At 48.2% G+C, this 16,573-nt stretch overlaps 1 protein-coding gene across 1 annotated transcript in view; it reads right to left on the reverse strand.

Annotated features, from left to right (window-relative positions):
* Nucleotides 1-16,573, reverse strand: part of AGBL4 (ATP/GTP binding protein-like 4) — an 893,441-nt gene that overhangs the window by 21,921 nt on the left and 854,947 nt on the right. The window lies entirely within an intron of this gene.

Here is a 16,573-nt window from a genome sequence, read left to right on the forward strand (position 1 = left end):
CATTTCCAACCTCCTTTATCTTAAACCAGGGCCGTTTGTGATCTGGCCCCTCGTCCGGCCTCTCCCCCATGCTGACCCGAGACTTTGCCACACTGCACCACACTGCAGTGCTTCTCACTCCCAAAGCTCCCTATCATTTGTGTCTTTACTTATGTGATGTTCTTACGCACATTCTCTACTTGCCACTTCTTGATGCTCTTTCAATTCAAAGTGAAAGTGAGAGAGGTCTACATTTGTAAAGTGGCAATAATCCCACTTTAATATTGCGGTTTTAAGGAATTTCTCTCTCCCCCTGCATCCCCTCCCTCTCTCCCCTCCTTTCCACTTTCCATTCAAGAGGCAGGATTAGCTCTACCAACACTTTAAGATACAAAATCATTCACTAATCTTTATTCTGGGTCTTTGGAACTCCTGTTCCATCTGTCTGAGCATGCCTCTCCTCATAGTATTTGAAAACTTCCCAAGAGCCAATTAAGCAGACTGTGGGCTTGGCTTCCTGGGGAAAAGTTCCTCCCAATGGTGAGTTGAGATGTCAAGCCTCCTCCACTCCACCACACCCGGCCTTTGGTTTCCTCAGATTCCTTTCCCTGCCCTTGATTATAGGTTTCAATTGTTAAAAATTGCTCTGAGAGATCACTTAGGTCTCCTGTTTCAGAGCAGTGAGGTGTTCCTCATAGCAGTATTTCAGGGCCTTTGGAATGCTCTTCTTTTTCCCACTCTTACTTATCCTCTTGGTGAATGATTAATCACCCTTGCAGACCCAGCTCCAAAGCTGCCCTATTTAGGAAGTCTATCCAGATTCCTCAAGGCTGAATTAGTTGCTTAGTTTCTCTGTGCTTTCATTCCCACAGAAGGCTGTGCTTATCTTTTCCTTAACTTTAATCATACTGCTTTTATAATCCAAGCCAGATCAAGAGGCAGGTTATGCAGGCAAGGTACCAGATACCAGGTGTGATGAGATGATAAGGCATCCATAAACATAAAGCAAGGTGGAGAAAATTACATTTATCAGAACTATTCAATAATATGTGACTGGAAGGAAATTTGAGAACCAGAGGCAAGAAGTAACTTTTACTTAAATCATCAAGCTAGAAAGTGGTTGAACTAGAATTTGCTTGTGTTGGTTATTCACTCAGCTGTGTTAAATGCTCATTATGTGCCAAGCACTGTGCTAGGTACAGGTAAGCCAAAGCTCCAGCAGGTCGGCCCCAGGCTCATGGGAGGTAATGGCAGAGCAAAGCCAAATCCTTTCACTTGTCTCCTGGTCTCCAGGTTTGAGACTCTTGAGAGATTTGACCACCAAAAAGCTACACAGCCTCTCCCACTCCCCAGGAACAGGCAAGACACTTCCTTAGAACATCCCCTTTCCCTGTCCCAAAATCTTTGGCTGTGCCACTGTGGAAAGAGAGCCAAGGTTGCTGCCAAGTTCATTAATAATTTTGGCTTTCTGGAGGAAGGAGTTGGATTGCTTTGCTCTTCAAATATCAAAACATCCAATTAACACAGCTAATTAGCATCACTAGCAGCAGTCAAAAGAATGGCAATTTAGATGCAGGATTTCAAAGATTTCTTAGTTGTAGGCCAAGGCAACCCATCTCTTGTTAATGACAAGCTTTCCTCACTCAGGCAATTCTATAGCAGCCATCAATTAGCCTAGCCACTGGGCAGAGACTGCCTTCACCCCAGATTCGGTCTCTAATCAGAACTGGGGATAGGAAGAAAAAGGATGGAAATGGAGGGAGGGAGTTAGCAGGCAGGGGAGGAGAGAGAAATTAACATAAGAAGACAGAGAAGTGCTCAGAGTCGAAAAGAAACACACAGAATGTGAGAGGGAAGATGGAGAGAAGATGGAGAATGTGAGAGAGGAGAAGAGGGCAAGAGGGTGAGTGACTTACAGATAAACAACAATCATCAGGCACAGAAAACAAGAGATTTCTGAAATACAAAAACCAGTACTGACCACAGGTAGCTAGCCTTGGGAGTAGCTATTCATGGGAGCCTTAACGGTTCTGAGCTATAAAATCAGGCTTGCCTTTGAGGGTTCAACTTTCACTCTCACAAAGTTCATCTGTTGTCGTGAGATCCAAGAGCAGCGAGACCAGAGTTTTTCTCCTCCCTTACATACTGCATTGGCCTTTCCGCCAGGTCAGATATGAGACAATTCTCCTCCATCTTGGTTCTTTGTCCCGCAAACCCAATGGGCCTGTGATGCCCAGGAGTTGTCTTCCTCAGTTTAAGAAACCAGCAAGCTTCCTGCCAAACCCGCCTCTGGAATGACTCTCAGGTCGGCCACTTCTCCAGGGCTGCCCAGTTGCTGGCCTGGTTCAGGCCTCAAAGTCACTTCTCTAGATGACCTCAGAGCCTCTGCTTTCTCCTTGCTACTGCCCAACCCATTCTTATCACTGTTGTCAGAATGACATTTCTAAGATACAGAGGGGTCTATGCTGGGCCAGGTCTAAGCCGGCTAAACATGATATTCAGGGCTTTCTCCTGGGTTCTGGTTCCTGTGGCCTTTTATGCATCCTGCTCCTGACACATCTCTCTCCCTCTCCCTACTCTCTACTCACACTCCAACCACAATGACTAACAAGGGGACCCCTGGATGCTTCATACTGTCTTTACCTGCAGGCGCCTCCTCCTCCCATTGGACCCCTGAAATACATAACTGGTCCCTGTTCCTGCTCTGTGCCTTTCTTTCTATGTCTATGTGTTGCTTCACACACTTCCCCTACCTAATGGCTTGTTTCCTTATGACCACATTGTTTACTCATCAGGTTCACAAGGTTTGCAAACTCAGGATGCGCTCCTAATGTAAATATGTGTAACAACGGGTGTGGAGCAGTAGGGGGAGCAGTGGCCAATGGGACAGTGAGTGCCAAGCTCAGAGAACCTAAGACTCAACATTAAACAAATCAACCAACTAACTCACCAGCCAGCAAATATTTTCCTGCCCAAGCCACCATCTGCAGGAAGGAGTCAGCCATGGGCCACCAGTTGGTGACCCTCCATCTGTAATCTATATTCAGAGCTCAGCTGGGCCCTTAAGGTCTTCTGTGCTCAGACTCCACTGCCATCTCTTAGCATCTGGTTCCCCAAGTGCAGGGGCATTTTCACAGCGGCTGCTGTCTCCTCCCCTTTGGGCGCTGCAGGGGTGTTAACTGTGTGTAAATAGCTGCAAAGAACACCAACATTTGCAGTGACTAGGCCAATCCCATCATGTGCCTGGCCCAGGCAAGATGTTATTAATCAGCATTTTAATGACGCCTAATTACAGCAGATGATGCCTCCCACCAGGTAAGGCCCTGGTTACAGATGGGAGCCAACCAGGAAATCGCTGCCCTCTCCTCCAAGCCTGCTCCATGGTTGCACAGGAGGGTTAACTCTGGAAGGAGCGACTAGCTGTAGAGACCAGTTCCAACGAGGCTGCTGTTAGCTGTACCCTTTCCCCACTGCCAAAGTAAATACAGTCTGGATAGTGAGTGGAGCTGGCCTAGCTGGGGGAGGGTTCCGGCAAGTGATCACCACGTCTTCTGAGGTGTCCCCCAGCCGAAATTCTTTTTCTTTCTGGATAGAGCCAGGTCTCAGCACCAATGCCTGAATCAAGCCTTGGCAAAGTACTACAGTCCTCAAAAAAAGGATCTTTGGTTTCTCTTTGCCCCTACATTTACTCCACTTTTCTCTTTACAACATCTAAGCATCCAGGCCTTCTCCCAGCCCACCCTCAGTCCGGCTTAGGAATTATGTGTGCAGACTGTGGGGTCAGAGAGCACTAGCTGGACCCACGTTTGCCAGCCAGGTGACCTTGGAAAGTTCCTTTAACTATCTGATCTGCAGTGTCTTCGCTGTTCTCACAAATGAGGACAATAATCTGGTCATGTTCACATGAGTGGTTTGATTGAATTAGGGAAAATACCCAGGAAAAAAGCTGAAACAAGCGCCTTCCTTATTTCTGCTTCTTCTCTGAGAAGTTAGTAGATGGGAGGAATTCTTGGCTGCAGTTGTTGTTCCTCCTGATAGGGGAATGGAGTGTGGACTTCACAAAACTCCCCAAAATCATATTCAGGACCTGTGTTCTCATGCTTATGGCAGACTGACCTCCTCACTCTAATGCCTGCTAGATACGACCCTTCCTCCTGTTAGTACACTAACTGCCTCCCACCAGTCTCTTTCCTGGCTTTCCATTGCCTATAAATTAAAATCCCAAATTAGCACTATGGCACTTAAGGCTTTCCATGATCTGGCACAAAAGGACTTTTCCCATTGCAGTTCCTAAGCCACTCCAGATAGGCCAATTTCTTTGCGATTCGTGTTCCCTTTGAGCCTTTATTCCTGATCCACACTACAGCCTTTGCAGCTTCACCCTTCATCACACTGCAGGGTTGAGCTCTATTTGTTTGATTCTGAATCTCAATATCAATAGAGCCACAAACACAATGGAGCCTCTCCATAAATATTTGGTAAACCAGACTGCAGATTTGTCTTGTCTTTAAAGTTCAGAGCAGCTCCTACTGGGAGTGCCAGTGTGCTCGCTCAGGGCTCAGGCCAACAGATCAAACCCAAGCTCCACTTCTGCGGTGGCTCATTTTATTCATTAGCTTGGCCAGGATGTTACGCACAGATTAGTGATCAAACATTATTCTGCACGTTTCTGTGAGGCCATTTTAGATGAGATGATCACAGAAATCGGTGAATTTTGAGTAAGCATCCTCTCCATAGTGTGGGTTAGGGCCCGAATAGAGCAAAAGGCTGACATGTGACCTCCATACTCTTGGACCCCAGCAAGACAGACTTTTGTGATGGAGAATCTTGTGACTTGAATGATAATATCAAGTCTTTTGGGGGTTTCCAGTCTGCTGGAAGACCCTGCAGATTTTGGACTTGCCAACTTTCATAATCCCATGAGCCAATTCCTTAAAATATATCTATGTGTGTATAGACACACACACAGTCTATTGTTTCTGTTATTCTGGAGAACCCTGACTTAACGCCACTGCTATGATGACTTGACCTTACTGAGCCTTTGTTATTAAAGTTGTATAATGGACAGTTAGCTGACCTTAGATCTGTGGTAACCAAGAGGCGTAGAGGAAAGGGAGAGCAAAGTGGTGGCGCATCGGGATAGGACACAGCACAGCAAGCTGGCCACAGCTGCTTCAGTGTGAGTTGGATCCCTGGCCCCGGAGCTGACCCGCATGGCGCAGCAGACCTCTCCTGACCTGCCCGTTGCTCCCCTCAGCAGTATACTTCCTCAATCTGCCTGTTCTGCTCCCCACTCTGCCTCTGGTGAATCCTCTCACCAGCCTGCACCTTGGCCTGTACCCCAGTTCTGTATGCATAAATAAATAAAAAAAGAACAAAGGAGAGGGGGAGAGCACAAACAAAGGATGATGGGGGAGGAGGGAACACTCTGCTGACCACACCTGAGAGGAGATATCTATACTGTCAAAATATGAACAAGGATGCCAGACAACGGCACTTCATTATAAACAAGACAAAGACAAATAAAACAAAATAGGCATGATTCCTCGTCCCTCACAGGTTGCTGGGATGACTCCTTGCGACCCCTCTATATGTGTAAGGGCCACACCCATTGTGAGCCCCTGTTCAAGTGTTACTTAAGTTATATAAGGAGATGATGAGCTGGCCTTGGATCTGTGGCATCCACAGGCATGGAGGAGGGGGAAAGAGGGTGGGGGGGGGCACACAGGCCCTTGCCCTCCACCCTGCCTTTGTGCCCACCACGTGCCACCCAGGATACGCCCCACCTGCTCCAGCACTCTCTGCTCCTCCTGAGCTCCCAGGGCAGGCTGAGCCCCTCCATGCTGCTCTGTTCTTTCTTTCCTCGTCTAAGCATGTGGGACTCTCATCCTGGATGGGTCTCCGAGGGGGGTGGCACAGAGGGCCCGGTGGAGATGCCCAGGAGTGGCCAGTCTGGGGCCACTTTCGAAGCTAGAGCAGAGGCTGCTGTGAAGGATTTAGACATAGAGCTTCAGTCGATTGGGTCCTCAATTTAAATGCATCCTGCTCTTGTGTCTCGACAGGGTAATAAAAAACCCTCAGACGGTCTATTATGGATGCAAAGGTGCATCGCTGTCTGTGCTCCCTGCCCACCATCTCAGAGAAGGGAGACATGTCTGGGGCCTGAAGGAAATGGAAGGCAGAGGGCACGTCCTTGGTGGGCCGGAGATTTTGGGGGGTGAGGGGTGTTTTGGACCCCCCCTCACCCAGCCAGTTTTTCCTCACCTACCATGCCTCACAGAGAAAATGAAAGCTGTTTGCATGCTGAGGTAAGAAGTGAGGGGCTGCCTTCTGTAGGAGGTTATGGTCCTGGAGCCAGGCCCCTCGGGTCCCTCCGGCTGTGGATGGCCTGAGGTAGCGGTGTCTGGTTAGGCAGCAGCCCGTTCAGCACTTGGTGGCGGAAGAACTGTGACTTGCTTCTCAGCTTGACTGGGGGCACAGATGCTGAGGCCTCACAGGCGGAGCTGGTGGAAATTCAGCTGGGCAGTCTGATGTAGTGCCTCAAGTTCTAGTGACTCTTTGTTTTCTTTCTCCCTGGGTGGCGAGTGCTGCAAATCTGCTCATGTTACTCCTCACTCCAGATGACTAAACTCCTCAGCAGGGTACGTAAAAGCAAGGAACTTACCCCCACTCTTTATAGTCCTCCTCCTAATAACGTTATCTATTTTTAAACTGTCTTTTCTGCTCTCTTCTAGGTCTGAAGTTCATCCTAGGTCAGGCTTGAGGGGTGTAGGATAAACTGGTTCACAAGGTAGGGCTCCAGGTACCGGCTTAACTGTAGGCTGCGGGTGGGAGCCAGGTGTGCCAAGCCCAGTGTGCTTGGGGCCAGGTGTGGTGACTCTACTAAGTTCTTCTCCTGGAAGATCAACTACCAGAGGAACTACCGGTAACAAATGAGACCACGCAGGCGCATTTAACACTTTGGTCCAGGTTGGCTGTTAGACCTGTTTGCCAAGGCCACTCACTTAGATACACCCAGCCTCGCTGTGGGAGGAAAGATTATTTTACCCACTTACCCTGCTGGCACCTGAAGTTTCAGAGCTTTCCAGCTCCTGAGCACATCACACTGTATCATGTCTCTGAGTCCTGGCCTAGAATATTCACTAAGACAATGCTCACATGTCTACTTTGTCATTAGATTGTGGTCTTGGAATGTTGGGCCACCATATGACCCATTTCTGTGTCCCCAGCTACCTGACACAGGAGGAGTGCTTGGAGGTCGATGAGCGAGATGCTGAGTAAATACATGGCTGCTGTCTTGGTCCTCCGGGTTCTAGATGCCCACTTGCCTCTCCACTTGGACACAATGGTCTCTGCGTCCTCCCATAGCTAGGTTATAGTAGATTGAAATCCATGAATTGGGTCAAGGGCCCTTGACCCATCCTCTGGCCTTGATGTTTGCAACTTGAGCTTGGAGAACATTTGGACATTAGAGACTCTCTAAGAGCAACTGTCTCCTTGCAGGAAGAACAAGTGTCTTACTCATCATACTGAGTGGACACTTGGTAAGCATTTGTTTGCATGAATCTCTAACATGTTTATAGATAGAAAAACAACACCCCAGGAAATGGGGAACATGAATTCCCCATTGAGGAAAATGAAGTCCCGAGACACAGTTTCTGGTAGTATGGGTTGCTGCCTGGCTCCCCTGGATTCCAGGAAGATAGACACAAGGCCTGTTCTTTACTCAGACCTAAGATGATATGAAGAAGGACTTCCCAGGTGGTGCAACAATTAGGATGCTGCACTGCAAGTAAGCCACAGATGCTTCAGTGAGAACTTGATCCCTGGAGGCATCACCCTGGAGGTGATTCACATGGCGCGGCAGACTTCTCCTGGCCAGCCCACTGCTCCCCTCAGCAGTGTACTTCATTGATCTGCCTGTTCTGCTCCCCACTCTGTCTCTGGTGAATCCTCTCATGCCCCTTCACCTCTGGCCTGTACCCCAGCTCTATATGCATAAATAAATGCATCTTAAAAAAAAAAAGGACTCTAAGTGTTCCAAGTTGATCTCAGATTGTTGATGGCTTCAACCTGGATAAGTTCATGTTGCTGTACAACATGACAGCATCAGACAGCTGATGTGGTGGCAAGGGAGCTCAGCATGGGAGACTTAGCAGAAGCACGAGGAAACTAGATAACCTCAGGCAAATGCAATTACTCTGGCCATAAGTCTCCTCTTTCCCTGACTCCCCAGGCAGAATGGGACCAAGATGCCTATATTTTAGGGCTGTGGTAAAGACCCTTGACAATGGGTGTGGTTACTTGGTTAGCTTATCTTTGGTAGCCAGTCACTACAACAATGCTGTGTTCTCTGACTGTACTTCAGAGCAGCCTGCAGCATAAACCACCACCCTCAGAGATGGTTTCCCTTCACAGAGACACTCAGTCTTGAGGCCCCACCTTTCTGACATTTTAATATTCACAGTGCCTCTGCTCACTGTGGAATAGTCACTGACCATAAAGTTTGACATTTTGAAGATTAAAGTACTTTGAATTAGTCATACACATGTGAAGTCATTGTTCCTACTCTGGAATCTAAAAATGACTTTCAGCAGCGCCCAGTAACTTTCCCTCAGAAATTACCTTCCGGTGAGGAGGCTGAGAGGTGTTTAGGCCGAGTGAAAATACTCCATCATGCAGAAGAAAATAGAGCAGAGCAGAGCTGGTGTGAGGCACTGTATTGGGGAGACCCTAGTGGCCTGCTACCTCCCAAGGGGTGCGAATTAAATAAGCCTTCAGAAGGGAAGAATTAAATAAGCTAAAAGAACACTTAGCACAGCGCCTGTTGCAATAAGCAATCAGTAAATATTTCCCTTTTCTCAAGAACTTCCCAACCTACCAAGACTCAGATAACCTCCACGTGCCATAAATGCTGCATTGCGCCAGATCCCAGACCTGTGCTTACACAGAGGACTAAAGCCCTCATTGAGGACTTGGCGCAGACACACATGGGCAGAGCACAGTCATGGTGTTCTCTCCAGGGGTCTCAGAAGAATCCCCTCAGCGTTAACCCTAGCTGTCTGGCTGCATGTCTTTGCTGGTGTGGGTGGTCCTCTCTCCAGGCAGGAAGTCTGGCTCCCCACCACCTACTTAGCAGATCCCTGACTTTCTGGGATCTCTATGATCACACCTAATTGTTATATGTCATAACACCCTTTCTAGGAATCAGTCAGGCAGCTAAGGACTCACATACCAGCCCTCCCTGGTGGTGTCCAATGGGATAAAGCACAGACCTTCGAAGCAGTGAGAGTAGGAGCCTTGGCCAGGGAGCTGACCCACATGGCACAGCAGACCTCATATGTCTCTCCCGCTAATCCCTTCAGCAGTGTATTTCAGTAAATCTGCCCATCCTGCTCCCCACTCTGTCTTTGGTGAAACCTCTCACTGCCCCTGCATCTCTGGCCTGTATCCCAGTTCTGCATGCATAAATAAGTCTTAAAAACAAACAAAAAAAGAACTCAATACCTTCTCATTTAGTCTCACAAAACCCCTGAGAATCTTGTACCATGTTTCTATTCAGCAGATAAGGAGTCTGGCCTCAGACAAGTGACACAGCTTGTCCAAAGTCACACAGGTCCAGAAACAGTTTTCAGAAACGGGGTCCCTAACCACTCAACCACACTGGCTCAATTGCTGCTATACTCCTGGCCCTGGCCTGAACCGGGCTGGCCAGATGTCCTCTGTAGCAGGCCCACGAGCTGTCACAGTCCTGAGGACATGGCTCTGTCAGCACAGCGTCTAGCTTGGCTGTGGACAGCTGTGCCTTGGAATTGTGCCCTGGGCTCTCATCAGGGACATCATGAGAGGTGACTTCCTGACCCTGCTGCTGCTGTCCACTGAAGGGACACTCTGGAAGCCAGAGGTCACTTCTCCTGGCACAGGACCCTGGGAGCCAGCTCCCTGCAAGCTCCGCGCTGGGAAGTACTTTGCATTGCTATATTGTGTCCTGTACCTTCACTGTCATTAGCACAGTGATACAGAAGTGAACAGGCAAATGAAAATAACTGGCCCCAGCATATACGCCAGTGTGTCATGTGGGGCCTAGGGAGATGACACCTTCCTCACCACAAACCTCCATGAGGGACACACTGGGGCGCGAGATGCCCCTTGATGACTATTCTGACACCCTGGGCCCGTCCTTGACTCACTTCACAGCTTTGGCTCACACACTGTCCAGCAGCCACTCTGCTGTCCCTCAGGAAGGCAGGAGAGACAGTGAGCCCTGAAAGACAGTTCCTTCAAGGTGAAGGTCAAGGCCCTGCTTTTCTGAAAAGCTCATAAATGGTATTTGATTCTGAGCTGAGCTCAGATGGAGGGAGGGAGAAGGGAAGGAGGCAGGAAGAGAAAGGAGAGGAAGAACAGAAAGATCAGCTGGCAAAGTGGGGCTAGGGAGAGGGCAGGGAAGGGACAGCGCAGCCCAGTGGGCGGCCAGCCCGCTCCGCCCCCACCCCCGCCTCCTTTCATCCCACGATCAGTTAGGGTGTCAGAGACTAAGCACCTGCTCAAGGTTGTGTAAATAGAGAAAACTGGAGGCCAATGCAGATGTGGGTGCAAAACATTTCCACTATTTGCCGAAAGAGAGGAGTAAAGAGGACAAGGAAAAGTAAAAGAGGAGAAAAGAGGGGCAAGGTTAAGCTGGAGAGAAGATGCAGGTGAAAAGGGGGAGAGGGCATTCAGGGACGGGTGGGAATGTGCCAGTGGGGTGGGAAGTGGGCCAGACAAAAAGAGAAGTGGGAAATAGGAGAATGAGCGAGGGAAGGGCAAGAAACAGGAGAGGAGATGTCTGTGTGGGAGAGAAACCTGGAGACGCGTGTGTGGGGAGTCTGCCCCTCCTTCCCCCGGCCCCCCAGAGGCGGCATAGGCCCCTAGGGTTCACTCCCAACCCAGACAAAGGACCTGGCTGCCTCCCAGCCTTCAGGATGTTAGACTCTCAAAGACAGCCATGCACCCTGGGGGCCAGGAGAGGGCACTTCAACCTCAGGCAACAGCTCCAGCACGCAGCTGGTGGTCCCCACAGGCCAGCAGCTGAGGGAAGCCTCCAGCAGGAGAGGCTGCCCCTGGCTCAGTTTGGTGGGTGACCAATACCTGTCTGCTGGGCCAGGACCCCAGACACATCCCTGTGCACACCAGAGGGGCAGGGAACCAACGCGTGTGTCCCTCTGGCTGCCTCCACGCCAGCCCAGCACCTCCTCTGGGCTCTGCCTGGCCCCTGCTTCAGATTTCTGTCCTGAAAATCTCCCAATTCACCTGAGCTCCCTCAAACTCTCTGTCCCCCCACCCGCCATCATGAGTCATTTATTCCTCGAGTCCAGGGAAGACTCATTTTAAAATGTCTTGCACACAATGCCACTTGGCAGCCCAATCACTCACATGGCACACACAGAACGGAAACTGAGGCCCAAGAGTAGAGAGTCAGTCGTCTGTGATCACATTAAAAAATAAAAATCATTGTACCTCCTGGTTCTTAGATTCCATGATAAGAATCCAAGTATATGAAGTCTATCATGACACTTTCCTCAATACCAGATGGAGTCACCAAATGAATATCTAACCTTGTCATAGACTGAGAGACGTGTCCTTGGTCACATATCTTAACCATGAACTAAGCTTTGAGCTTACTCATTAGTGACGTTGTCCAGTTAAACAAACAAACAAACAAACAAAAAACCTGAATCATACACATGAATACAGATAATGGAGTCTGACTCTCCCGGGCAGCTGAGAACTCCAAGTGCACATTCATGAACATTACTCTTTCAGAATCTTAAGAACTCTTTAAGGGGGTGGGGGTGGGAGGCAGGCCATGAAACCTTCAGCACCTTCAGCCTGTGTTGATCTCATCTCTCCCTGGTGGCCCAGAAGTGCATTACTTAGCTCTCACCCAGCACAACACACAACTAGCAGCAGTAACAGTAACGCGATCATCTATTGAAGGCTTCCTGTGATCCAGGAAAACTATTAGGTGTCTGAGAACTTTTTGTTTCCATCTAGTAATAACACCCTGTGAGGTAAGAAGCATAATCATCTTTTCTACAGACGGGCAAACAAGCCTCCAGATCAGGGCGGTTCCTCAAGATCACACAACCAATAAAGAAAACCAGGCGCTGTACCTAGATCACCTGGTTCCAAAAGCCAAATGAATGTGAACAATCCTTGAACGAAGGCACCTGTTAGTTACAGCTCAGCTATTATACCTCAGCTATTATTGGCCCCTCAACCATATGACTTGTTTCTTCAAAGAAAGTATCCTTAGTGAGACAAACAAATGTGCATTTGGGACCTGATTCGAGTATTTCTCCACCACCTATGTCATCCAAGCACACTTCCTCCATCTCACTCTCATTTTTGTTCTGTGACCCGGGACTGGTTGTGGATTAAGACAGACACTCAGGGACAAAATGTTCTTCTCTTGTTTATAAGATACAGACAATACTACTCACCCCTTAGATTGTTGTGGGGATCAAACGAGATGACGGCCTTGAATGTACTTATACGTTGATAAGAGTTGTTCACTCCCTTGTGTGCCGCCTGGCCTTGGTATTCTGCAGAAGATCTGTAAATATATTTTGCTTTGAGCTGAAACCCAAGCACCCTCTTCTCTCCAAGGACTCATGACAAAATTTGCATAGATCAAGAGCCGTGGTCCTGACCCCCTCCTCCCTCCAAATTCCATCTTTCATCCTCCCAGCCACAACTCCCACCTCCTGCCTCTCGAGACACATCAACAAGCCAAGCACGGCCACAGCCCCAGCTGACGGCCCCTGTCTCAGACAGAGCTGGCAGCTGCCTCCTCTTATTGGCAGGACATTTATCATCTCGAGGAAAATATTGACGGGGAAGAAACCCAGACAGGCAGCATGTCTTGGCTGGGCATGCAGCCTGCCAGCTTGGGAAATAAATTTTGAGGTGCTGGTTCCAGGTTTTTCTGGAAGAAAGGGAAGGCTGAGGGTCCTATGGAGAATGGCCATGACTTTAGGAGGCTGACAGAATCCTCCTCAAGTCCATAGCAGACTTCAGTACAGAGCGGAGGCTCAGCGCACATGAGTAGATGTGAGTTGGACTCTGTCAGCAGTAGGTCTTTGTCCAAACCCTTCATTTCACACTGGGTGGGGAGCATGGGGCAGGTTCCTGATGTGCTCAAGATCGCACAGCAGGGCTCGTGGCCCACAAATGGTCCATTATACAGCAGTGTACACCCAGCAACTCCTGTCACAGGGGATACTCGGAGACTCTGAAACTCGGGTTTTCTAGTGGAATTAGGAAGGAAATTTTTGACTTTCTTTCCAAGCCAGTCTCCAAGGGAGCACACTCTTTGAAAGCTTAAGCGAGTGGGCAAAGGCAGGAAGAGTCACCCAGTGAGGGGAAGGTGCCTGTGATGCTCTCTCCCGTCTCCAGCTCACCTGTCCTGGAAATTCTGGTTTGGCTTTGGGGCCCTTGTCCTTCAGCAACTGTGTCCCACACACTTTTCTAGTTGTGTCAACTATCACCACCCCCACCCCCAGTTCACCCCAGACTTGTTCAAAGGAGAGAAACAGCTCTTGTTTAAGCAGCTCCTGTTTCCCCAAACTGTTACAGGGCACCCCAGTGTGAACTGGGTCACCTGTCTGTGGAGCCTCACCCACGTGCTTAAAATTCAGTTGTACTGTAGGCATACACAAAAGGGTCAATACTGGGTCTATTTACAAAAGGGGAAAAGGAAAGGAAACAACCCAGGGAAAGAGAGAGAGTTGCAAAGTAACTGGAATATCTTACCGACTTGGCTGACTTGGAGCTCTGGTAACAAACTAACTGAAAGCCCCTAGTCACACAGTCCGGAAGCCCTTTCCCGAGTGAGAGTGTACTGTAGTAAATGGCGCCCTATTTATCCCCCAATGTCCCAGAATGCCTGCTTAGTTCCGCCCTTGGGTCCTTGCAGTTCTCTCCCTGGTACTGCTGGGAGTTGTAGTTTCCAATCACTGGAGTAGGGGGTGGAGTCCAGAAAGCTGCTGTAGGGGATGGAGTCCACAGAACTTTGCAAAGTTCCTTTAGGATATCCTTTCCCCCTAACAAAACCAGTATTTCCAAGGCTCATTTTGTTTTGTTTTGGTCTAAAGGCAGCGGTTGTTGCTATTGCCTAAGCCCCTCAAGCGCTCTAGATAGTCATTTATTCAATGATGGTTTAGTTAGCTCCTGCCATGTGGCGGATAAGTCCATCTTACTGTCTTTGGGCTGGTGAAAGTGAGGCCCAAACCTACAGCTCGTTGGAACTGCTCTTGGGTAAAGTCTTCTTCTTGGGGGGATCTCCCACATTTATACAAGAGGATGGAAACATAAGTAACTGTGCAAGTGAACATGGATAGAAGCAAAAAGTTTCAAGCTGCTTGAGAATCAGTCAGAATTTCTCTGACCGTCAGCTCGCAGCCATAATCCTGAAACAGGATCAACGCCCTTTATCATCAACTTGGTTTCCATGGAGCCTTGCAGTGCTGCTAGTGAAAGCTGATAGTTATCACCATAAAGTAACTTTACAACTTTGTAATTTGTAGTTCTCTGCTGTCAGTAATATTAACAGCATTTCAAATTATGGCTATAAACCTGACAACAGCAGATAAAACCCTTAGAAACCTCATTTGGGGGGATCAGGGAGACTGGGGGAAGGTAATGACATTTTGGTTTTCCAGGCCTGTCAGCAGGTCCATTTGGATCTGTAGGTGGGAGGTAGCAGGTCCATGGCAGTTCAGCCATGGAGGCTTTGAAGGGACCAGGGAACTTAGTAACTCAATGCTGGGGGCAGGGTTGCCAAAGAGAGACAAAGGACAAGCAAGCCCTGACTGGTGGGTCACAGCCTCTGGGAAGGGGTTTGTCCTACAGGAAATGTTGGGTCTGGAGTAGACTGCAGGGTAGGCAGGAGGGTGAGACAAAGCCTGCCAGCAGATTGAGAGAGGATGTACTCTGGAGCTGAACCAATCTGGATTGAAATTCCCACTTTCTGAACTAGTAGCTGTAAATAGAACTTGACTTTCTGGCCTTTATTTTCCTTCCATGTAAAAGGCAAGCACTTATCTCAAAGGCCAAAGTGGAATAATCGAATAATTCTTTCATTATCTATATTCTAACCATTCATCAATAACTTTGAAATCACATCAAAAAGTCTTCTAATCTACAGATAGGAAATTTCTAACCTATAATGGGGAATGGCTCCCTGAAACATACATGGTAATGTAGAAGAAAGTCAGTCGCCCAAAGCAGAAATTCTGCCCTTTCTCATGAAGCACACCTCAGCAGTATTATATTCACCATGACCATGACTCCTGTCAGTTGTTCATTCAGCCAGTCATCCAGTAAGCATGGGTTCTTCCACAAAGAGCAAACTCTAGTACATGTCTTCCTGGAAGAGGGGAAAAAAACCCAACAGTCTGCTTCAGTCCACTCTAGCTTTCTGAGTCCAAAGCCCTCTGAATGAAGCTTCTGCTGCTTATTAATCTTATCAAAGGCTTGAACCTGAACATGACAAACAGGGATCAGGAAGCATATTTCTACATGTGAGCCAACAGGTCAGAACAGACTGCTTCTTTCTCCTTGCTGTCTACCTAAAATGTGAAATTTCCTCCCCCAGAAAAATAATCTAGGCATCATCCCTCACCAATTCCACAGAAAACCTATTTCTTGGGCTTCCCCTGTGGCACAATGGGTTAGGGCACAGCACTGCCAAGCTGCTTCAGTGCGAGTTTCATCCCCACCCCGGAGGTGACCTCTCCTGACCTGCCCACTGCTCCCCTCAATAGTGTACTTCATAGATCTTCTCCTTACTCAATCTCTAGGGAATTCTTTCACCGCCCCTGCACCTCTGGCCTGCACTCCAGTTCTGTAAGAATAACCGAATAAATCTTTAAAAAAAAAAGCCTATTTCTTGTCCCAACACACTTACTTGGATAATTCCCCTTAACAATGCAGATCATGTGATTCATTGTGTTATTAGTGAGTCAACTAGCAGGTGCCAGTGAAGGCTGCTTTCACTTTTCATTCATGGCATTCTCAGAAAGGTGGAATGATTTACTTAAGATCACACAGCTTTATAACTTTATGAGGGGATGAGGACCATCCTGGAACTGCATGCTGACTCCCACTCTAGCAGTCATTTCACTAATTCAGTAAGGAGAAACCCACCTTGATTAGTCAAGAAAATTACTTCTTCATTGATAATTCACAGTGCCTTGTAGAAAAAGCTATTATGAGTTTGTTCAAATCCCTGGTCCCTCTCCAGAACTCTAGCCTTCGAGCCATTTGCCTATCAACTTTCTCGTTTGGCTGTCACTGCAAAGCCCTACACTCAACTCATCCAAGCAGATCTCGAAATATCCCTCTCTCTAAGCCCCTTCCTCAGTCACCTGTGTTCTAATGACTGGCCTCACCATCCACCACATGATTCAAGTCAAGCATGGGGCATTTTCTTTAACCTCTTCATTTATGCCCACGCAGAAGCAGATACAAAAAAAAAAATACCCAGTCTAGCCTGTGAGATATAAGCTGAAATCCCAAGTCTGTAAACTCGCATTTCAAAATGGGATATGAC

This window comes from Condylura cristata, unplaced genomic scaffold (assembly GCF_000260355.1).
Source record: "Condylura cristata isolate star-nosed mole 26May11 unplaced genomic scaffold, ConCri1.0 scaffold00008, whole genome shotgun sequence".
NCBI classification, from domain to species: domain Eukaryota; kingdom Metazoa; phylum Chordata; class Mammalia; order Eulipotyphla; family Talpidae; genus Condylura; species Condylura cristata.